This window comes from Hippoglossus stenolepis, chromosome 1 (assembly GCF_022539355.2).
Source record: "Hippoglossus stenolepis isolate QCI-W04-F060 chromosome 1, HSTE1.2, whole genome shotgun sequence".
Taxonomy (NCBI): Eukaryota; Metazoa; Chordata; class Actinopteri; order Pleuronectiformes; family Pleuronectidae; genus Hippoglossus; species Hippoglossus stenolepis.
Window position 1 is genome coordinate 8,953,163 of NC_061483.1, and position 24,871 is coordinate 8,978,033.

Here is a 24,871-nt window from a genome sequence, read left to right on the forward strand (position 1 = left end):
TTATAACCTTGAATATGAATAATATACAACTTGTATATTAGCTTTAATAGAAGCTGTAACAGCCGTGTGTGTGTGTCTGTGTACCATGATATACATAACAGGGTGGCATCTGTTATGGTGAGCTACTTAGATTAAGCTCAGGCTGCAGCGCAGGAGGGCCTTAGAGACAATGCATGAGAGATGGGCGTGAGAACGTTGGTAAGGCTTGGTTCTCTGCAAGAACTGTCTTGTGTTTGGGGAAAATATCCTCACACTCAAAACTCCAGTGTCTAGATCCATTTCTAACAAACAGGTTTTGCAAGAAAGGGCTGAGGGAGAAAGAGACTTTGTGTGTGTGTGTGTGAATATCTTCCTGTGTGTGTGTGTGTGTAGCTAGAGTGGTTCAGATGTCACTGTATTTTCTGTTTGATGCGCCTGAAAATCACAAATACTAAGCTGTGTAACTGTAACTTTGATATTCAGGGAGTTTCAGGGGTTTCCCTCCCTCCAGGCTGTAGAAAAGCAAAACTTCCACCACCGTCACAAACATGTATATAATCGAACCATTCAGATTTTCAACCTTAACCACACTGATGTTTCGTTTCTGCTTTTTCTGCAGGTGTTACAGCAGTTATGTCAAAGAGCTGAAGACATATCTAACAGTGAGTACTAATATCCTGGTATTTGTTTGCATGTTACAGAATCTTCTTAAAATATATATTGTCACACACTTCTGTGTGACAATTTTTTTTATATGGCGCACCAGAACAAACTTGCAGACTCCTCCAGTTTCAGGCCTAATTTGATTTTCATTCAGTGAAAGAGGATGTTTTTTTTTCTTCTCTCCCCCAATTAAATTTAACAAGAGCCCCTTGAAAAGCAGTTGCTATGATTACATTACGAGTTCGGGGTTCATTCAGTGAATCAAGCAATTAATTAGATTTCTCCCATTCTAATCAGAATATTTGTATGAAACGTACGCGCCTAATAAACATCCTTTGAGTTTGCTATCTGCTCAGAGCCAACAGCAAATGTAAATGGTTGTTAACAGTGCCTTACAGCGCTTCTGGGTTAGGATCTTTGATTGTGTTTAGTTGTTTGTGTGTTGCCATGTGCGGCTCTGCTCTCCTCTCCTCTCTTTGCCCAACTCTTTCGTTCTGTTGTTCTTTTTCTCTCTGGATGTGTGTGTGAGAGCTATAGCTGTACTCAGGGGTGCGGCTCAAGGCTTCACTTCACTTCACAGACACACCAAGGTGGCAGTTTGTTGTTCCACACACACACAGACAATGACTTGCACTTTTCTCTCCTGCCTTACTCAATGGCCTTGTGCCCGCGAGTGTGTCACCGGATCAAATGGGATCTTGTATAAGAACGTTTTTTTTACACTCAACGTAGAGCTCAGGGAAATACTTGTTCTGCCTGCAACTGGCTCTATTTAGCCTTGTGTGTTACCAGACCTGATTCTATCTGGTTTAACCCTCAACGCTTCGTCCCTGCCTGTGAATGATACATCACTCCTCGCAGGCTTGTACGAGCTGGCTGTATCATTCGTGATAAGTATTGATGAGTCCTTTCTTGGGGAATCAATTTAGCCTTGTAGCTGAAACCCCCCACCGCCACCACCACTACTGGCTGTTCCTGACTGGTGCCTTGGCTGCCTGACTCAAGCACAGCAGAGCACAGGGAAAGATGGAGCTCATCCAAACAGCGATGGTGTAATTAGCTGACATTTGTTGCTTGGAAGACAAGAGAAGGAAAAAGGAAAGAGCTGCTCAACTCAAACACCCAGAGGAATATGCAAATGTTGAGGGCGAGGGAATGAAAGTCTAATGTCTAATGGCACTGAGATATAATTATATTACATTCACGTATGTGTGCGTGCGTGTGCGTGCGTGTGTGCGTGTGCGTGTGTGTGTGTGTGTGTGTGTGTGTGTGTGTGTGTGTGTGTGTGTGTGTGTGTGTGTGTGTGTGTGTGTGTGTGTGTGTGTGTGTGTGTGTGTGTGTGTGTGTGTGTGTGTGTGTGTGAGAGAGACTGAATGACAGTGAACCCATTGAACTTTCTATGAATATTCTTGTCAGTGTTTTGCCACAAGAAGGCATAAACCGCTGGCCTCCAGTAAGGACTGATTAATATGTTAGAATAAGAATAAACAGCCAGGACGCTTTCTCCGCTATAAGTGATCACGCCTCATACCTGCTGCTGTTCTTGTTTTGTACAACACGTCTTATGGTTTTTAACTACACCAGCCAGGCAGTACACAGCGGAGCTACACGCTACCCACATGAAGCAGCCATCCACAAACGGGCTGATTCTCTGTTTCCAGGAAGGTTGTGCGTGTGCATGCGTGTTCTCATGTCTGTTGTTTTTGTGTGTGCATTTAAGGGAGAGTGCTGTAATGCATGTGGACTATCTGAACTTAAGCCAAGGTGCTGCGTGAAGGAGCAGCAAAGCTTACGCCGCCCCATCTGCTTGATCCAAGCTTGAAATGCAATGCCTTTTAATGACAAAATACTGAGTGGCTGGGAGGTGTGCAGAGAAGGGAGGAGTGTGTGTATGTGTGTGTGTGTGAAATAGAGAGGAATAAAGGGAGAGGGAGAAGGAGAGAGAAAAACATCTCGAAGGTCAGGAGCAGCGGGCGGCCGTAGGGGAGAGACACGTGAGACAGAGATAGTCTTGCGTCAGCCCCACAGCAGTCCGCTCTTTATATTGTGTGTGTGTGTGTGTGTGTGTGTGTGTGTGTGTGTGTCTGTCCTGTGAGGCCAGCATTTTCATCTGCATCCCACTGTGTGTTACAATGAAGCAGTATGCCAGTGTTTCCATTCCGAGTGTCTTTTATCTGAAAGATGGATAGATGGATAGATGGATGGATGGATAGATAGATAGTTGCACATTACAAATCATCATGAATCATTTAGTCGTTGAGCTACGGATAATTTTTTACATGGCTCTTGTGTCAGTGGAAGGGGAAATTACACCTTCTAGCCTGAAGGGAAAGAATCTGTGTGTCTCGCTGCCTGTCACAAAACCTGATATGGTTTCATCAATCCCAGCGACTACTATCATTTTTCAGCTCTTATTCATGAGTCCTCTTTGTTTTTCACAGTGTCTTTTTTCCCAGTGCCCTTTCAATTGGTGCTCTGTTAGATTGGGGAAGTGTTAGAGATAACCCCTAAACATTTAGTACTTTGTACTTGCCTCGGAGCAAAGATTGTTAAAAAGCTGCCGCGAGATTGTCCTCGGGATAGGCAGCAGCGCAGATTCAACAGACACACTCCAGCATTAGTTTGGGCTTACCCATTCATGTCTCTGTCTCTTTCACTCTAACTCCCACTCTCTCTGCACACGCTCGTATGGTCGCACACGCACGCACACACACACACACACACATTTCAGCTATGCTTGTTAGTTTCCCTGACTTCCATTCCCTCTGGACAGCCTAGTTAATTATATTGCCAATATAAGTGAGTTTAATCTTAAGCTTTTGTCATAAATAACTACAACTACAACCTAAACATAAAATAAATTGAACATCTTTTCCGCATTGTTTATTCTGTAAAATAAATGTCATATTGACGCGTAAAAAAAGATGCGTCTGTTAAAGGCTCATATCGAATCGTTGTCGTTGCAACGGCCGTGCTGTCACATTCACCAACCTGTTGCTCTTTAAATCCCTCTAACACATCGTCATGTCTGGAGACTTTTTCCTTCATCTGGTCTGCATTGGTTTCAAACAACTTTTACAGACGAGCTTTGCGGAGTCTGTGGGTTTGCCCTCGCTGAAATAATTCCACATTTTGCTTCTGGTGTCTGCTCTGTCGTCAAACCATGGACGGTCGGCCGTTGTTTTGTCACCATGAAAGCTAAAAACTGTTAGCACGCCCACTGTGCCTGCAGGCAGTGGAAGCAAAGCGTTGTACAGACACACTGCCCTGCGGTGGCAAATACATACAACTCTTAGGAAACAAAGCGCTACTAAAGCACTGTCATTCTTTAAGCAAGGTATTTCAATAGTTTTTTAGTACACACACACACACACACACGCACGCACACACACTGCCTCCCTTAGCCCATGTGGTTTCAACAAGGTTCAGTTCTCTTGCCAGACTTCTGAATCACCCCCACTGCCAGGCAGCCTCCACTCTCCTTGTCCCCATGAAGGCCTGCAGCGTGGGGTGAGGCTGCTCTTTTACAGACCCTTGTGCCATGAATCACTGCTCGCACCCGGGGAGCCTCAGTCCACTCAGGGGCCGCCTGCCTGGACGATAATGTGCGTGGTCATTTGGGGGGGCCATTTTGAATGGAGAGCCAGACAAAACAGGAGCTAAAGAACCCAAGCTGTGAGAATTCCCAGAGAGGGCAACAACGGGTGTGTGTGTTTGTCTGTGTTAATGTGTTTGTTGTAGCAGGAGGGAAATTGCTGGGCACACAATGCAGAGTTGTGGGTGTCATGATGCAACATAACAGCATGCCAGTAATTTATGAAGCATCAGGAGAAGACCTCTCGACCTAATACATCACAAACCTTTTAGCCTTCCTCACAAACAGGATTGCAACTTGAGCCCCTTGGACTCAGCCCTAATGCCCGTTTCGCTGCTAGGTTTGAAAACAGGAGATGATCAAGCCTTTGCCTGCAACCTACAATCTCATCATGCTCACGTTAAATCAAATATCTAATCTAAGATATATATTTTTTTATTGGAGTGATTATATAAAAGTGACATATCTGTACATTTGAGGGATTTTTGCTGCTGAAACATGGGATTTTGGCTTAAGTTTACAACCTGCTAATTTGTGGTGGCTTTTTACATTTGTAGTCCTTGCTGGATTTTACTGCTGTGTTTACTATACTAAACATTTTGCTTTAGTTCTTCAAAGCCAAACCAAATTTGTTAACATGACTATTACAAATCAATAACTAGCATTAATTCAATCAGCAAGCTGTATGTTAACATTGCAGGGGCACTCTCTCTCTCTCTCTCTCTCTCTCGCACGCACGCACGCACGCACGCACGCACGCACGCACGCACGCACGCACGCACACACACACACACCAGCTGTTGCTCTATTAAAGCCTCCAGGTTTATTGGGTCTATCTGTTCTGTTTATGGCCAAACCACAACTCCTCAACTGTCTTTTATTCCTTGGTCTCTTTGACATGGCCCCTCGTCTTTTGACATCCCTCACAGTTTCCTTCCCCCGAACCTCTTTCCCCAGATCTTCTTTCTTCCTCTCCCTTTACTTCAAACACAGCACACACCAAACACACAGTCCGCTATATGGATCTGGTTTTCCGACTACAATGTGAGCCTGTGGCAGGGAATAGTCTGTCCCTACTGGGCCTGTGTGTGTCCCAGGGCCTGTGGGCCAGGCCAGGTTGTAACCTGGATACAGCTGCAGTCCAGAAGAGCCATTAGCAGTGCCAGGAGGCCCCCGGCTCCCAGTGAGAGCTCATTACTGTATTTGTGCAGTCACACTTCTCCTATGAAACACAGCAGCGTGCCTGGTGAAACTAGCCAGGACACTGAGCCTCAGGGAAACCATTTCGTCTCCATTTGGAGTTCTGAGAGAGTGAGGAGAAGGAGGCAGAGAGAGAGAGTTAGTGAGAGGTTTCATCGAAAGAGGACAAAGAATACTAAAAGTGACATTAATCATTTAACACATCCAGATTTTCATGTTACTGAACTGTTGGACTATCTGTGTTTGTTGGATTTGATTTACTCTCTGTTCAGTGTGTGTGCGCAGGGGCATGTGTTTGTGTTTGTGTGTGTGTGTAATTGTGTGTTCTCTGAGGCCCAGTTCATCTGTCTGGTCTGGTGTGCAGATGGCCGAGTTGGGGCCCTCTGAATTAGATACCTTTCTTCTTTCCCCTGTCTCTTTATCGTCCTTTTTCTTTTTCCTTTCCTCTCCTCTCCTCTCCTATGCTCTAGCCTTTTCTGCTGGGTTTCATTTACCAGTTACATCCCTGGCTGCCTCCTCTCTTTCATCACTGCATCTGCTGAGGGCCATCTTGGGTAGAGGAGAGTTTTCCACCGCTCTATTTTCTCTCTCGCTCCTTCTTTACGCGCCTCTCAGGGCTCAGTGCGGCAGTTATATGCGGTGGCTTTGGAATGAAATGTCTCTTAACCGAGCCATGTGCCCCGGAGCTACGGTAATTGCAGGTGAAATTCAGCTTCCTCTTTAAAATGCCATCTCTCATTTCCAGTTACCGGCCCCCTCCGTATCTCTCCCTCTTTCTGTGCCTCCCTCCCTCCCCTGCTCCATCCCTCCCCCCTCTCTCCCTCTGGCTGTCTTTCAGAGGCGTGTGAATCCCTCAGCCCCTGTCGCGTCTCTCTGCCCCTACAGACACTCCCACAATGCACAGCGCTGATGGTTGCACAGTGATATCAGCCATGCAGAGACACACACACACACACACACACACACACACACACACACACACACACACACACACACACACACACACACGTATGTGTGCGTGTGAGAAAGAGAACGAGTGCAGAGATAATATGTGTGACAGAAACTGAAAGTGTGTGTTTGTTTGTGAGTGGGAGACAATCAGTATATTAGAGGAAAAGAAGTGTGTGTGTGCGCGAGTGTGTGTGTGTGAGTGAGTGAGTGAGAGAGAGAGAGTGTACAGCGTCAGCAAGGCGTGAGCTGTGTAGAGGTGACATCAAGGTGAATGTGGCGTGCAGAATGCTCTGCCGACTCGGGAGGCAGCAAATGGCTCTGTGGCAGATGGAGTCTTTGTCAGGGAAGAAAAATGGCAGCTCAAGAGCGTCAGTGAGATCCCCCCCCCCGCCTCCAACACACACACACACACACACACACACACACACACACACACACACACACACACACACACACACACACACACACACACACACACACTGTTCTGTGTGTCTCTACCTCTGTCCTTTTTTTTTTTACACTGTTGGTCACAGACATAAAACACACTCATAGACGCAATACTTGCATGAACACACACACACACACACACACACACACACACACACACACACACACACACACACACACACACACACACACACACAAATGCACATACACATGTTGACACATATCCAACCCCCCTCATAGTGAGCTGGGCTGGCGGGCGGTGACCTTCCCCTGCTCGGAGGGTTCCCTGGCTGTTTGATCAATTATCCCTCTCCCATTGTTTACCAGGAAGCAGGAGTAGAGAGGAGAGGAGAGAAGGCTCAAAATGGCCACTGTCAGGTGGAGGGATCCATTTCCCTGCCAGCGTGGGGGTGGGGGTTAGGGAGAAAGAGAGAGACAGAGAGAGGCCAGAGCTGTGAAGCATGCTTAGAGGGAAGGGAGGGGCGTCGTTCCCTGGCAGCTGGGATGATATGACATTATACTGAAGGTACAGCTCTGACAGTGGCTACCATTTGTGATGTTAAACATTATCTGTTTAAAGGTAGTGGTTAGATCCTTAAACTTTGGCATTTGTTGTCTATATTTAAATTCACATTTTGCACAAATCAATCCTGTATGAATCTCTGAAATGTACTGTCATGACGGTGTAATGCTGCGTGTACATGTGTGTTTGCATAATGCCACAGTTGTGTACTGCAGGTACACTTCCTATTTTTAGCGTGGAAAACTGAGAGAGGGGGGGGGGGGCACATACTCTAAAGGTCAGGTGGCAGAGAGAAAAAAACGAGTGGGAACAAATGATGCACTAAGCGAATGACACTCTGAGGTCCTGCTTTAATATGTATGTATCGCAGGTTGATGGCTGATTTCATTAGCGCCTCTCATTGTTATGCATAGATTGTCCTCCTGCAGCAAAATGAATATTGTATTCACAAGCGCTCACACACACACTCACCCTCACACACACACACACACACACACACACACACACACACACACACAAAACAACAGTGTTTTCCAGGGAATACTCTATGTTTGGATCTTGCAGAGGACTTGAAGAAAAGGGTTGATGTTTCCACAGGCTGTTATCTGTGTCGGCTATAATTAAAACAATTTACAGCGCTGTCATTTTAACACAGGTTTTTGGCACTGCTGCGGACAACTCCTGTCAGGTAGCTGCTGTGATTATTTAGGGGTCCTTGTTGATATTAGAGTGAATTATTTTTCAAAACGACAAAGAAATGCTATCTCTGTTTAAATTACTTGAGCAGAATAAGTCGTGTCTAAGGGTCTGGATTACGTCACTTCAGTTTACCCACAGCAAGTGTGTGCGTGCGTGCGTGTGTGTGTGGGTCTGTGTGTTTGTGGGAGAAAGGGAGAGAGAAGAATTTGTTGAGTGCATAATACTCATTAGTCTGTGTTTATGTGACTACATGCCCAACATTGCACACGGAGAGTAAGAGAATACATATGTTGAGTACTTGAAAATGCCGGACCGCCTCTTTCTAATCCTCTAAGATGACTGTGTTTCAGCAGGAATTCCAGTCCTTAGTGGGACATGAGCAAATGTTCTGTGTGAGATATTAATAGCTATTGTGGGCGGAAAAGGGGGAAAAAGCGTCTGCATTTTTCCATATGTTTTGTAAGGAAACAGTCCAGATGGATTATCTCTTGGTCTGGAGCTTTCTTTTGCTTCAACCAGCTCGAGTCCAAGTGGTGTTGGACTTGCCAGAGACACACACACACACACACAAACACAGGCGCACACACGCTCACACTCCTGTCTGAAGTGCAACAGGCTATTACTGATTAACATGTCTAAACTCAGCCGGTTCAAAAAGCCACTCTAATACCTTTTCCATCTTGCTCTCATATGAATCATGGATGACGCGACAGTCTTTCTTCCCTAACATACCTCACGTTCCTCACATTCACAGAGATATGTTTGTCGCCTTTCTATTTGTTGCCTGAGAAACCATGTTGGCTTGTCTTCTCACATTTCACACTTGGTTTCATCCCCTTAACCCCAAATGCTCAGCCTGGATGGGCTGCCTGACCTCTTGAGTCATGGATGTTAGACTCATCGGCATCACAAGGGCCAGAGTTGGGCTTTATTCTGCTCGGTGATTGTAAGCACGGGCGGGAGCAAACGTTTCTTGGATGGAAGATTTAAAGTTTAATAAAATCTTGTCAACACATTCTTCATGTTTCGGTCACAGGTTTTAATTTTAAAGCTTTAAAGCTGCTTTGTTGATCTTCTTTACCAACAGTATTTTTATAGTTTTTGTGAGTTTAATGGTGTCTTGTATTTGAAGTATTTAGACATAAGTATTCACACTTGGCAATGTGGCTTTAATGTGAAAAGACAAAGCAAAACACCCACTCAAACAGCTTCTTTCCTGTGTTGGCACATGCGCGCACACACACACATGCGCGCACACACACACACACACACACACACTCTGGTGTGACAGGACATCACATATTTAGAATTTCACTGCAGGCTGGCATTCCAGGACAGCAAAGAAGAGATAATGTCAGTGCGCTGCTGGTTAAGCCACTTTTTTATCCTGTTTCTGGGCCACAAAGCGTGAAGGGTGTCTGTTTATGACACACACACAAACACATGCCACACATGCATAACAGGCGCACACGCACAGACCGTTTTCTCCCAGCCAGTAAGACGGCAAAGGCTAAAAAAAATCCAAGTGACAAAAGCTGCCCATAGTCATGGCTGCCGGCATAGACAAAAGCTACGCTCTTGTTTTAGATGCATTTTGATTTTTCATTTTCATGACACATGGTTTGTGGAACTATTGTGCCATCCTGACTGACACAATGTAGAATGGTGTTGTGTTGGTGTTTGATTGAGGCTTTCCAAGGTCACATTACCCTACAATAGCGTTTTTTTGGGGGAGTATATCATTGTGCAGCACATCTACTTAAAGGGCAGGCTTCGTAAGAGTGTTGATTCCTCCTTAAGCCGGCGGTGCTATATTTAAAATGAAGAAATCATGATTTTCACCTAGTCAGCAGCGGAAAAAAGAGCTTCCTCTCCAAACCGCCCACACCGCTTTCAGCCTTGTTGTGACTTGTTTATATGTCGTTGGAGGATTTCAGCTTCTTCCAGAACAATTACACTTATAAACCCTCAGCTCCAGAGGATGAGAGCAGGTTACACAGCAACAGCACAGCGCTGAAAACACAAAAGTAGGAGTGGAGCCTGTGAGACTGGAAACTGGAAAGTACTGTCTCTCTCTCTCTCTTTCTCTTTCTCTCTCTCCCTCTCGCCAAGATGTAGCCACTCTCTGTATGCATGTCAGGTGCATGCATGCTATTGTTACTTTCATCACCGGTGTGTGTTGTCATGTGCAGCTGTTTGCTCTCCAGTTAGCGAACTGCGTAGTGAGTTAGTGGAGTTATGGCAGTGTGGAGCTTCTCTTCACTCAGAGCTTCTCTCTGATTTATTCTTAACATCTGTCTTTGGCAGGTGTGTGGAACCACAAGGTCCTCTCTCTGAGCCTGTGATGTAGCTATCGTTGCGGGCTGGGCTGTGTCTGTGTGTGTGTGTCTGTGTGTGTGTGTGTGTGTGTGTGTGTGAGCGAGTGCATTTGTGCAAAAACAACAGAGAGGGCCTTCCTCCACCCCCTCCTTGGGATGAGTCATATTTGAGCCCTGTGTAATCCTAGCCTGTGTTTCATGTGTGTGAACAGACAGACCCTGAGCAGTGGTCTTGGTCCTGACTCCCTCTGGGGCAGTGAGTGGGTGAGACACGGCTATCAACAACAGGCCCAGGCAGCTTCGGTTTCAGCCTCACCACACAAGGAATCTACCCGTCGTGACAGGCACAGATACACACACTGCAAACACAAGCATACATTCACGTAGAGCCAAAGCTATTATTCTTTTTTTACCTCCTTAGCTCCTCCTTAAATAATATCAGGTAACAAAAAGGTGGGGGTGACGGCCAAGCTGCGTGATTGGTCCAACCATAAGGAAGTGTTGGGATCCAGAGGATGGGCCAGTGGATAGAGTTTCACATGAAAAGATAGGGTGACACAATGGTGACGCTCAGTCTGACACAGGTAACTTTGTGTGTCTGTGTGAGTGTTCGCGTGCGTATCCACCAAGGTTGTGATTGCGACACAATAATGTCAAAGCTGAATTTGACAGTCGACAATGGAGGCTTAAATATTTTGACTTTTTATATGAAATCACACCGGGGAAGTGTGGTGACAGGAAATAGGGCCGTGTCACAGGGAGGAAAAAGAAGTGTATTTTGTGGATATTCTGCACAGCATTTGGAAAGCGCCCCGTGGCTGGTGTGACAAACTCTTTTAAAGGCACAGCTGGACTTTTAAAAGGGTCTTCTACATTTTCCCCCGGGGGGGAGGAAAAGTGTCCTGGATAGAGCAGCAGAAAGGTGATACTGCCGAAATGGTAGCGCAAAGCTATTTCCCATCATCCCACTCATTTATTATCTTTTTATTCTATACGTGAGAGCATAAGTGCCGTATTTTGTCAGACATTGAACGGCAGAGAAAAGAACAATTTTCTCATCCATGTAAAATATGTAGTTGAAATGTAAGTCCATCCAAAGCAGGTGTAATATTCCGTATGTGTTGCTTGACATATCTATCTTGCCCTGATTTCGCTATTATCTATGAAAAATTAGACATTAGTGATTATAGTTTTTACAATAACATTAAAAATGGTTAATTGAAAGTTTTAGGAAGTGGTTTGAATTAGAAAGACATAAAGAAAAGAAGAGACAGAAAGTCACATTGTACAGTTCTGGGGCCTCATCTGTAGCCACTGCGAATAAAACAAAGCCCGAAAGAGATGTGCGCCACTTCCCATGCAAAAGTTGGGATCTATAAAAACAAACTTGACAGGAGAACGTGCATCTGCATGGAAACTCATGCATACAAACATTTGTGGACACAGGAAATTGGCGATTAGGAATTAAATTAAGGCAGCATGGTAGAAATTATCATAAACATTCAAATGGACATAATTCTCCCATAACCACCTTCAACTGTAAAAACAAAAAAACAAAAAAAAGCCAAATCAAACTCAGACATTCAAATTTAATATTTCATCAGTGCTGTCTCGCCCTCACATTCCCCCTCCCCAGAGGAGAGTGTCAGACTCTATGCTTCTGACACTGGTCAGTTGTGGAGCGCGCTGCAGCTGCTGAAATGCCAGGATGATGCCAGGATGTGGCAGGTGGCAGGATTCAGCACAGCCCGGCTGGTCGGCCCCCGATATTAAGCTTGAATACATTAAGTCCCTTTCACAGCAAAAACATTATGTAGGTTAACTGATTTAAATTAACAAGATAATTGTTGTAGAAATCCAGGATAACATCAAATGGCATTAGAGAATAACAGAGAATATCAGATCAGAGTGTTAGTAATTTTAATATTATCTTTCAATACTGTGCATTTATCTCCAAGTATATGATTTCAGCTTTCATATAATTTTTTGTGTGTTTTAATTGCTGCAGTAAAAAGAAACGTTTGCACTGCTGACACACGCAAACACACACACGTATACACACACACTGTCCTGCTTCATGTTGTTGGCCATGATTCATCTTGTACGACAAATTTCTATGCCTCATCATGAAGTTCTTTGTACTGACCACTTAACGTTTTATATTTATGGAGGACAGGATATGAGGCTGATCCATGTGTGCACATGTCCAGGTGGACTGTGGTTTCTAAAGGGGATGTTGTCTGCAGATGTGCGTGCACAGTTTTATAGATCTGATTGTTTTTCAGCACATGTGCAGACGTTGTATGGATCCTATCCATTGTTTTATAAAGGAGGCCCCTGGTCTTCATGTCAACTCACAGAATTGTGGATATCCTTTTCTCTGGGTTTTAATTTCATAGAGTTAAATCTGAAAAAATTTTTTAAGATCAGTTGACAAAGATCAGTCACATCACATTGTAAGGGATGCGTTTTGATTTGGTTCTCTCTGACTAGTTTTCCCACTCTTCCCCACATGTGTGTGTGTTTTTGTGTGTTTGTGTACTTATATCTTTGGGAGTCTTTGTGAGTGTGTTTCTGGCTTGGTTGGTGTTTAAAAAGCTGCTTAAAGAAATACTTAAACAGTGCTTGGATCAGTGGAGCTCAAATTTAAACTGATTAATAGTCTGGCTATTTATTATTCTTGATACATGCTGAATTGGTATTTAGCTCTAATTTATTACCTACATTTAGAAACAAGTCAAAGTCACTTTGCTCTATCTCTCTGCTCGCCAGCTGTGAGCTTTCTGCCAACTTTTGTACCAATTGCAACAATTTTCCTCGAATGTCATAAAAGCAGAAAACACTAATCTCTCAGCAGCAGCAGAGTTTATTAACGTCATCACAAGCTTAGGGAAAAAGTATGCTGTGTTCAGAGTGTCCTGAAGCCCATGTGCTCCATGATACATATGATAGTTCACATATTGTTAGTTTTGTTGGATCGTAAATCCAGACAAAGCTGCTTTTATCCTTGTTTATCCACATTCATTATTAGGGGCAGTAAACATCATTACAGCTTCATGTCACTGAAGTCAGTTAGTACCTCACTGCTCTCTTAGACACAAGTAGGCCTGTGTTGTTTATTAATCAGTCGGTTAATAATAAACCAATATAGTAACTAATTGCCGCTCATCCTTGTTTGATTGGTTCTTCATAATTTTTTAAGTGTTGTCATCATAATATAATCACGTATCAGGAGTACTAGGGCCATATTGAAGAAAACATTTCCTTGAGAGTAATGTCATAATATTACGATTATAAAGTTGTATATTTATGAGAAATAAGTTTGAATATTGCAAGAATAAAGAATAAACTTTTTGCAGTAAATTATTTATATTTATTAATAATAAGACGTTCTCGCAGTATTACAACTGTTCTTGTAATATTATGATTTTATTCCTGTAATATTATGACTTTATTCTCATAATGTTATGACTTATTTTCTTTTTCTCCCTTTTCTCCTTTTACTCCGTTAAGTGGTATCAGCCCTGCTATGACTTTCTTCTCCATATTTTGAATTGAATGTGTTCAAACCTGGGATATTACAAGATATTTAGACACTTTCATACTGTATATATTCACATTCCCCCAACATATCAGCCCCAGATCATTTCTGTACATGACTTTGTCCACGTTGTACTTTTGATCCTTGGAAGCATCAGTAACGTTAAATAAAGATACCTCCTGTTCTTTACTTGGGTCCATCTTGCCAAGGAGATCTTGAGCTCAATGAGACGATAACCCATATCTTAAATAAAAGTTATGTCGATTCTGACATATTTTATCATAAAATCGCACATAAAACTGTTTTTGGGGAACATCAGAAAAAGATCTTAAATCGTAAAATTTACTGACACATAAACTTAAAAGAGGCACATTCTTCCTGGAATACCTTTTTATTAGGTGTTATCTCACGATGAGTCAAAAAGCCAGCTTTCAGCTTTATCTTCAGGCCAGCAGGTCCTAACTTCACAGACTTGTGCAAAGAACAGTTAAACTAATCACAGGGGGCTATTGGTCCAGCCCTTAAGCTACGTTGGTCAATTTGGAAATGCAGCTCAATACTGACTTAATGAAAACCTTACAGTCACTTACTCGACTAATCAACAGATGCTTGCCCGGCCGGCTGCAGAGTCCAAAAAGGTCTCACCCAGAACAAGTCAGCTAAATGTACGCAATAGTTTTGTTGAAGGAGAAAGCTCAGAAGTGTGTCGGCAACTTAAAAAAAAGATAGTTAAAGTTGCGCTCTTGAAACGCACCCCCTCCCTGCTTTCTGTTTGAAGTGGGAGTGAACGCCATGCACGCTTTATTCCTCTGGAATCACCTGCTCAGTTCATCAGGAAAGGTGGAACAAATTTACTAACTGTCATAGTTGGTTTACATAAACTAAGCTGTGATACTTCATTATAAAACCTACGCAAACACAACATTTCCTCTTTGCTGTGCTTTGGCTGCACTTTGTGATTCTTGTGTAATAGGGATGTAAATTTGTTCCCAATTTTGCGGCTTATGTGTTTTCTGTGTGTTTGTGTTTACGTGCGCGTGTGGGCATATAAATGCGCATGTTTGTGTATGTGCAGGTTTTTGTGCAATGGTACAAAGATGTCCCAAGGGTTTTTTCCCCTTTTCTCATTACAAATGCTAATGTCACATTAATGAAATCGGCTTAATTTAAGGTTTATAGCGTAGCTTACACTGAGAGATTTGGCCTTGACACTTCCCACATATTTCAAGTTGAATCATATTTTTTCCTGTGGGCATACTAATTTGAGTTCCTCTGAAATGTGTTGGCCCTGAGTGAAACTTTGGGAGAAAAGTTTAGAGCCTGGTTACCGAGGTTCGCTGGCGTTGTTGTAAACTGTCGGGCCTCCGGCTGCAGTCTGTCCATCCTCTGAAGATGACTTCTAGCTTAGCTACAGCAGTAATGGCCTCAGTGAGTGGTTGGCTAATGTAAACATTGTGTTAATGTGCTAACAGTGGTTTGTAGAGTCACTAGCTGTTAATCATTGCTCAACGGAGAGCTTGTCGGGCAGGACAACATGCCAGAGAGTTAATCATGATTATAGATCCATGGTTTTTTATGCAGAGAACATATTTAACAGCCGTGTTTCCAGTCATTAGGCCTCCCCAGTAAACGTGCAGTAATAACAGCCGCCATGTTTCCAAGAGTCAAAGGTGTGAGAAGATGACTGCTGTCAAATTTACGTCTAAATGCAGTGTTTCACCATGTCAAATATAAGTATAGGGGCATTTTCTAGATAGTGGATTCATAATGTTAAAATGACTAGAAAATATTCTTTCACAAAAACCTGCAATTTAAAAGTGAACTCCAACTATTTGGTTTTTTATTCTCTGACGTTTCTGCCGTATTGTATCCATCAATCTTATTGTAGCCATCAACATTTTCACTTGACTGTGATGACAAACATTTTCTAACCTCTCACTTGCTGCTTTACTTCTTTCCTCACTCTGCCTTTTACAAAAAAAATATACTTAAACCATTTAAAACTTACACACAGAGTGAGACGAAGAGATTGCCCTTTGTAATTAAAAGCCAATTTTGTAAAATTGATTAGATTATGTTAATCAAGGGAGATAAAATCTTAAAAGCAGTGTGGGGAAGGGAGATAGAGGGAGTGTGTGAAGAGTGGAAAGGAGTGACAGTCCAGCCGCCATTACAAGCTGCTGATTTCTGCAGAGTGCTTCATAAAATGTCAGAGCGCTTCTCCCTGAGCAAGACACTGAAAAATGGCAGCGCTGTGATGTGCTGGCACCTCACCTGCTGCACTGTGTGTCTGTGTGTGTGTGTGTGTGTGTGTGTGTGCGTGTGTGTGTGTGTGTGTGTGTGTGTGAGAGAGGAAGAGAGGAAGAGGGATTACAGTGTGTGTGCATTTGTGAGAGTGTGTGCTTGCCTGTGTGTACATGTGTACATGTGCTGTGTGTTTTACATCTGTGTGTGTGTGTGTGTGTGTGTCTGTGTGTCTGTGTGTGTGTGCGTGTCTGTGTGTGTGTGTCTCCACGCTGGCCTCCCTCCCATGTTGCAGTGAAGCAGAACAGAGTGGCTGACTGCCCGCTGCTTTGCCTCCCTCTCTGTCAATACAACACTATTCTCTTCCAGCCAGTCATTTTCACATGTTTAACATTAAGTACAGCAGCCGTTTGAACAGAGGAATACAAGTGATTGGCATATTGAGTTTAATGCTGGTGGATTTCCTCTCATCGGGGCTTATGTTGCCAGATTGTTCCTCTGAAACCACCCAATAGCTTTCAAGGCCTGCGTCTGATTTCAGTGTTCGATCACACGGTGAATTGTAAACACAGAGCATGTCTTCTGTTTACTACCTGATGTGAGGTACATGCTTACCGTCATTTGCCATTTAACACTTGCCAATTTGCAATGAAACGAGAGCCTGGATCCTAATGAAGTCTTTATGTAGGTATAGGTTTGTCTTAATAGTATTTGTGTGAACAGATCAACAATCTGTGTGTAATAATTAAACCCTCTCACAAACATTAAAAAAGGAGGACCTCATTATTCTTTTCAAAATAAGAGCTCACAACCCTTCTATTAGTTTTTTTTTTTATAATTAACAATTAATTAAGGGTATTTGACAACTTTCAGGCCATTAAAGGAATGCACTTTTTTCTATATATAGTTGTATAGCTGCCAGCCAACTCATCTTAAATATGTTTTCTTACTTTCATTAATAATTTGTTAAAAATTACATCACATTTTATTTAATGTAGTTGTTATTTAAACAGTGCTGAATTTACTGAGTCTCAGTTAAAGCTGGGCAATAAAATAATATCAGTAATTATCACAATATGATTTTCATCAATAAGGATATGATAAAAATATATTTTGATATATTGCTTATTCGTTGTGCACAGTCAGGTTTACCACATAATTGATCAACCTCAGATTTGTGAAATGTTTTTCCTTCTCTGCTTATTAAGAAGATATAAAAACCATAACCTTCACTCTGGAGAAAAAAATCAGTCTTTAAACTTAAAAGAAATGCGACATTTATTGTGATGATTATCAATATGTTCTTATATGAACATTTTATCTTGATTATAGTTTTTGGCCAAGATTAAATGTACTAAGACGAGGCACAGCAATCTGCTTAATGTCTGGCTATTAGTGCTGATGGTTGTTATTCTTGAGAAATGTTGTGTTGTAATTTCACTGCTTATTGTTAATATGTTGCTAGATTAACCTAAACTAACGCTAACGACTAAACTGACATCTGTTGCCACGGTGACAGTAAACATGTGGGCGATGTTGAGGATTATATTTGACACAGGGCCAGGGAATTAATATGTGGTAAACATGATTGAGATATATTGTAAACAGACCAGAGATAAAGAGATAACTTTGTTTTACTGATCATTGTGATCATCAGTGTTATACTTTAGAAAGAAAAATGACAGATGTTTGTTTTTTTGTTTTTTCGGGGAGGTTGTGTATTTGCAGATTAGATTTATGTTTGCAAGATATTTTTGTGAGTTCACAGATCTTGTGTTTTTACATTTTTAAAGATTACACATTTACACATCTGTTTGCCCAACTCACACAAACCTATGCCATGTCATTATACATAACACATATAGAAAGTGTTAAAAACAGAAGGAGTGGGTGGGAGAAAGATAAGACACGGCGGGCTGCAGACGACAGAACAAACACAGCATCAAACTAGAAATATGTCTTTTAACAGTGTCGACTAAATGAGCCAGCAGCTGAGGAGCAAGTCACAGAAACTAGTTTGGTCTCACATCGAAGAGCAAACACAACTTCACCTACACTTTGCACAGGATTATGTTTCAGGGTTTTTTGTGACCTCAGGTTACACATCAAAGAAGAGCGATGATCATGTGTTAGTTTTTTTTTTTACAATGGTTTATTGGTAATTAATCAAGGCCGTTTGGAGTTTTATTGTTATTAGGGGATTGTTTTCATTAATTAATCTGCGAGTTAATTAATGAGCTAGAATGAGGCACTGAACGGCTGCGTTTTGCTTGAAAATGGACATAAAATATGAATTGATTAAAGAAAAAAAATATTCATTTTCTTTCAACCACAAATCCTTGAATAGCTCAATATTTTTTGTGACACAAGAAGCTGTTGTACTTGATTTGATTTTGCTCACACGTGCATGTGAAGTCTTCACAGTTCATCCCCATAGAGTTTTCAGTTTTAAGGCTTTCTTTTCTGTAGGCTGAATTTAACTGAATTTTTACAATCTACATTACACTGCAGTGTTAAAATGTGTGACCTTTGTTCTGGACAGTTTGGCCAGTGAGGAAGGAATATGGGTAGTGAAGTTTTGTGTGGCTGAGGGGAGCAGTAAAGATTAAGGACTGTGACTGTACATGTATTACCTCTTCTGTTCTGTTGAACAACACATTATATGCTCCAGGAACATTATCAAAACAGGCTCTTGTAGCCGGTGGTCGTGAATAAGCTATTTTCTGCCATCACACCACTTATCTGGATTCTGTCACATTTACGCAGGGATATCAGTTATCTGCTGCATGTAAAGTTTTAGTTGAACAGAACCGACTCTAAATGGTTTCTTCCCATTGAAAATGGACAGAAGGGCTCCAACGACTGCTCATGCGAGGTTTGCCGCTCTCTGGCTATTCCATTGTTCTGTCACTGTCAGTTTGTTGTGCTATTTGACATGCATGTCATTTGCATTATGCATATCTGGAGTACTGCGCTCATTCTCCCTCTCTCTCCCTCTCTCTCCCTCTCTCACCCTCTCTCCTTCTTTCCTTGATATTCTTTGATAACCGATGCTGTTTTCTGTCAGGACTTGTGTGTTTCCTGCATTTATGAATTCTTATTTATCAAAAATCATGATCAACATAACAAGCAATATTGCTAAATTAATTTTTTTTATCATAACATTTTTTTTGCTGATCACTTGTAGGAGTTTCAGGAATTTTACAATAAATTGCATGTTAAGCAGTCATGCCAGGAGAACAGGCAGTGATCTAGTTTTTAATCATAGGAATAGCACTAAGCAAAACACTGTCAATATTTAATGTATTCAAGGTTATTATTTTACAACATTAAAAAATATATTTTAGATTTCTGGTTGCACTAACTCAATCTGAGAGAGATTACTAAATTGAAGGCATAATTGATAATGTCATTATTGAGATGCAAGAAAGTAGACCAGACGTGTCCAAAACAAAATGTGTTTTTTGTTTTAAAGCACCGGTTTAATGTAGCTTCTGCATCAATCTGCAGTTAATGTTTTATTTCCCCTGTAAACTCAAAACATAAAAAGCACAAGTGCAGCAATTCCAGTATTGTAGTGGACAATGTTCAGATTTAACAGTGTGGAATTGTGCAAACCTCTGCAAATGTCTCGTTCAATATGTGAGAATTTGGTTACAGTGTTTAATATGTAGGATGTATTTTTGTTAAGTGAGTTGCGCTCTGGTTTCTAAGCTCAATATTTAAGGCCTCAGGGTGCTTTTTTTTTTGCCAGTCATCACTTTGCCTTTTCGCACTGAGTTACATACAGTGAAGCTCCGTTCCAAAAAATGTTTTAGAGCAAATGTAAAATACTTCAGCCTGTAATCTAAATGGTAATTAACCCTAATAGGTATTGGCTAGTGTGCGCGTGCATGTGTGTGTGGTTGTGCATGCGCGTGTGTTTGTTTGTGTGTGTGTGTGTGTGTGTGTGTGTGTGTGTGTGTGTGTGTGTGTGTGTGTGTGTGTGTGTGTGTGTGTGTGTGTGTGTGTGTGTGTGTGTGTGTGTGTGTGTGTGTGTGTGTGTGTGTGTGTGTGCATGTACTATATGTTTTTCTCTGAAGCAAAGATGGTTTTATTGTGTTCTTCCAAACAGCTCAAGAGTCATTATGGACTCTTGTAGAGACATGCAGTCAGTGGTGAGCAGATCTGGTTCAATCTGCAGAAAACCCGTAATGAGCAGTGAGACTGGCAAATGAGTGTGAGTGGCTAGCAGAGGGAGAAGGGCAGATTCATCAGGGATGATTGCCTGATGCACACTTCTGGTTTTTTGATGTGAAGACCCCGCTAGGTTACCATGGGGAGAATAATTAGCTTTGGCTGGATGCAGATGCGAATGAGCGTAAGAGATGGGAATTTTCTTATTGAGCTTACTTTATGATACTTAGGATGGAGCATGTGTGGATGTGCACAAACACACACTTACATGCAGACACTCTTTAACACATGCACACAAACACAAACACAAACACACACACACACACACACTCACTCACTCACTCACTACCGTCTCATTCTCTTCTATTTATGGCCAGGAAATGGGAGTAGTGCTGTGTCTGGTTGAGCTGAGTAACACTATTCTGTCACACATAGGTTTGACATCAAACACAAGTGACAAGCCTATCCTATTCCTCTCCACCGAGTCATCACCATGTCCCAAAATCACATTATTGTCACTGGGAACCCAGCAGAGACGGATGGTGAGTAGGGGTGTTGATTCCAGCCTTTGGCATCTACAGTATGCTTGAAAAGGCAAATAAAGCCATTTGGCAAGAGCTGATTTCTTGTCATTTCAAAAATATACAGAATGCGTGTGGCATGCCATTCGGTTTTATATTTTATCTAAAGCCTCTTACAGCGACATGGATACGCATGTGTGTGCGTGTTACGACAGGGACCAGTGAATACTGGAGCTGGAAACTCTACAATGCTAACGCCACGCTCTGCTATTTGCGACACACAGGACCATATCATTACCTTTCTGCCCTGGCAGGCAGTAAGCAGCTCTAGCGTGGTAAGCTCCAGTGTTACATGGAGGCAGGCAGGCAGACAGGCAGTGGTGTGGCTGTAATAAGACCTGTGGCCAGCGCCCACTGCCAAGGCTAGCTGAGGCGGGGTGAGAGATGGTGCCCATCCCCAACATGCCCTGCTCTGCCATCTGTCACTGGGCAGGAGCGGAGCCGAGGGAGGGGTTTGAGTCAGTCTAGTTGTTGTCACCTAGACAGGCCACACTGGGGCATGCTGTCTCTTTGTACTCCTTTCAGGCCTTGGCTCAGGCCATGCTCAGTTTATGAAGCACTTAATGCAGCTTAGTAAACATCCTTGTTAATATCCTGATTCAGTGATTCAGTTTTTTTCCTCCTTTTTCATGAATTTCGCTCCACTCACACCTTTCAAGTTTCATGAAGTGATACAGTTGATTAAGGCCCAAATCAAACAAATCGTGCAAGAAAAAGAGCAGTTAGCTGATTGATAAAGTCATTTATAAGTAAAAATATCAAACATCCCCTGATTCCAGCTCCACAGTCAGTTCCTAGGATTTGCTGATTTTTTAAAATACACTTACAATATTTGAGTTTTGGATCGTTAGTTACAACAAAAGAAGCAAACTTGTATGACATCACCTTTTGGCTTTAGCGTATTTAGATGAACATTTCCCACATTTTTTTGTCCAACTGATGAACCAACAACCCGGGAATTAACCAAACTATTCGGCAACCAGTGGTGTCTCACAGCGAGCACATTCTGTCTCTTTAAATGAGTCTGAGTCAACGTCTGACTCTGGACAAAGGTTGTCACTAAATGTTTTGCCAAGACGCCTAGTTATGTCATTTCCTGGCTAACGGTGTGCGTGCAGGGAGGGGGGACGGTGGTGCGGGTGAAGGGAGAAAAAAAAAAAAAGGAGGTCAAGCAAGCCCGTGCGTGCACTCCGCTATAAGCAAGATGATCTTGCTCAGTTAGTGTTCAGTGCCAACAAGCATGCAAAGTACAAACATCCATATGCACATGTCATGTCTACAAAAGCACACACGGACATATATAAACACAGAGGAAGATGAGAATTTCACACGGCGTGCCTGAGGAACAGCTACACAAGGTCAGAAGTAAAATAATAAATTAGAGTCAATTATCGCACTTTCAAGAACACAACTGAAACAGAAAGTACTTTTAAATAATGACTGCTTCATGACAGTAACAATTTATTATCTAGTTACCGAAAGAGCGACTGGGTGCAACTGCTATCAGTTCCAAGGAATAACTCTGTGATTACTGGAAATGGTAACATCAAAACAAGTAGTGGAAAGGAAAAACACAAGAAGTGCTAATTGTGGATTACTCATTCTGATCATCCTCTTTACCAGACACCTTTATGGCGACACTTTCTTTGGGAACTTGTCTCTTGTTTGGCTGCTCGGAGTCGGACACAGCTAAACGGAGGACGGTGTTTGACACAGTTGCAGATCACAATAAAAAAGCGGGCAGTAAGAGATCCAGATGAGAGAGTGAATGTTGTGGAAGCAGCAATGATACAGTCTTTGTCGGCTGCGGTGAGGAGAAGAAAGAAAGAGAGCTGGGAGCCACCGTGTGTCTTTGAATGGGGTCAGGGCATCATGGGGAATAATGCATTTCCCTTCCCTTGCGCCAGGCGCTCCTTCCATTACGGCTGGAGAAGAGACATTGTGTCCACACTCTGATTACCACTGATCCATGCTGATGACTCTGTTGGCGGATTATCTCAGTTAGTATCAGCCATCTGTTACTGTGTGTCCGTGTGTGTGTGTGTGTGCATATATGTGTGTGCGTGCACGTGTGTTGAAGGGCTGAGGAGAATAGGGGCAGGATTGAGACACACAAGGGGTTGAATAGTTTGAAGCACACACGCACGCACACGCACACGCACACTCGCATGCATTGGTCATGTCCTCTGTAAAATTACCGCACATGTAATTGAGCACCACTACATGAGCGCACCGCAGCAGACACACAACGCCACAAAACAAATGCATGATGAAAGGCCACATACCAAGCAGCGCAGGCCATTACGCCACCACAACCACCAAATGCACGCACTCTATCTCTCCTTTATACAGTTCTGCCCTCCTTTCAGATGCTGACATGTGAAGGCTTCTATATGAAGGGCACATGCAATCGTAAATCCGCAGAGCTGTTTATAGCTACACTATCTCCTGAAGGGCCATTGCATCCAGCCACTATTAGCTGCACGCGTTGACAGCTGGGTGCTGTGTTGTATTTGCGGATGTGACTGTGAATCCAGCGCTGGAACACATCTTATAAATCATAGTTCAGCTATTAGCATAAATTCTCCCTCTCCTTGCATACGCGAGACCTGCTGTTTCTGGTTGCGCCGCTCCGCGTTGATTGGTTGGTGTTGTTCAAGTCAAATTGATTTAGCTGTTCACGGAGATTATAACGCTTGCCTTATACCGCCACTGTGGTGTGCCGTTAATTACCTATAAAATCAAGCTAATTCTGATGCTAAATCCATTTTAATTTCTCGTAATTAAGTCAGGATTGGATCCTTAAATACCTTGGCGCTCCATTATTGTAGCAATCATTGTTGTGGCTGTGCATTTGGTGGTACATTGCCGAGCTCAATCTTATTATTGTTATTAGATTTAATTGCTCTAAGTGATCAGTTTGTAGTTGTTGGAGGAAGATGGACTTGCCTCGGAGTAATTTTTTTCCCCCCTTCGCTGTCCTTTCTCTCTCCGTCTCTCATCCCGGAGAGAGGCCCTGTGAGAGATTGTGAGAGATGAGAGGAGATGAGGGGGAGGGTAGCTCTGCTTTACACCTCTGCAAAGAAGGGATTGCTTTTTTGTTGTTTGTTAGGGGGGAAATCAATTCTGTTCACATCATCACGTTTTGACAAGGCAAGGCATTAAGTGCAGATATTGAGAAACGACAGCAACGGTTTACAGCCTGTCCTTCATCTCCACTCTTTTCCTCTCTTCTGTCTTCTTTTTTTTCCACAACAACATCAGAGTGTATTGTCTTGCTTATCCTTTTCCCCTTCAATCTTTTTATCCCCTTTTTTCTCTCTTTCTATCCCTCTATTGCATTTCTTTCCCCATCTTTTTTCCCCCTCCTCTGAAAGGTAGAGAATGATCTGCTTCACTTACCAGCTGACACCACATAAGCTTGCTCGTCCTCTGAGACACGCGCCTTTTGTTTTCATGTGCATTATGATAATTATGAAGGGCCACAGCTCTTCTCCATTTTCATCACACCTCTAATGATACTTACATTTTTTGTCAGGAGCAACCATGAAAAAAAAAATCACTCTTTTTATTATCTTGTGAAAGAATCCTTTTATTTTTTCTCCCACCCAATCCTGACATTTAAAGGGTGACAGCCGACGTGAAGGAGCAAAGTGTGGCAGCCATTCATGCAACTAAAAGTGGCGGAGAAGTAACAGTTTGTGGTTAACAGTTTCTGGTTAAGATTACAATAATCCTCCCTCAGCCAGAAATGCATTCCTGTTGTTGATATGTAACGTTCATTTATAATGATAATTTGGCTCTTAAACCGACATTCTGTCACCTCGCACGAGAGGCCACTCCGGAGGACCTTTGACCTTGCTCATAATTACACAACCGGCGTCTTTTCCACTGCAGCAATGGCAGTCATGGCTGCCCAAGTCCGATGGCACACCAGCCTCCTCCCCGTGGACT

General features: G+C 42.6%; 1 protein-coding gene across 19 annotated transcripts in view; it reads left to right on the forward strand.

Annotated features, from left to right (window-relative positions):
* The window catches only part of baz2ba (bromodomain adjacent to zinc finger domain, 2Ba), a 66,677-nt gene that overhangs the window by 12,249 nt on the left and 29,557 nt on the right, over positions 1-24,871 (forward strand). For 18 of the 19 annotated variants that reach the window (XM_035169496.2, XM_035170410.2, XM_035169650.2 and 15 more), the window contains exon 2: positions 599-641. The exons of the other annotated variant lie outside the window; for it this stretch is intronic. The gene's annotated coding sequence lies outside the window, so the exon portion shown is untranslated. The remainder of the gene's footprint in view (positions 1-598; positions 642-24,871) is intronic. 19 annotated transcript variants of the gene reach the window in all.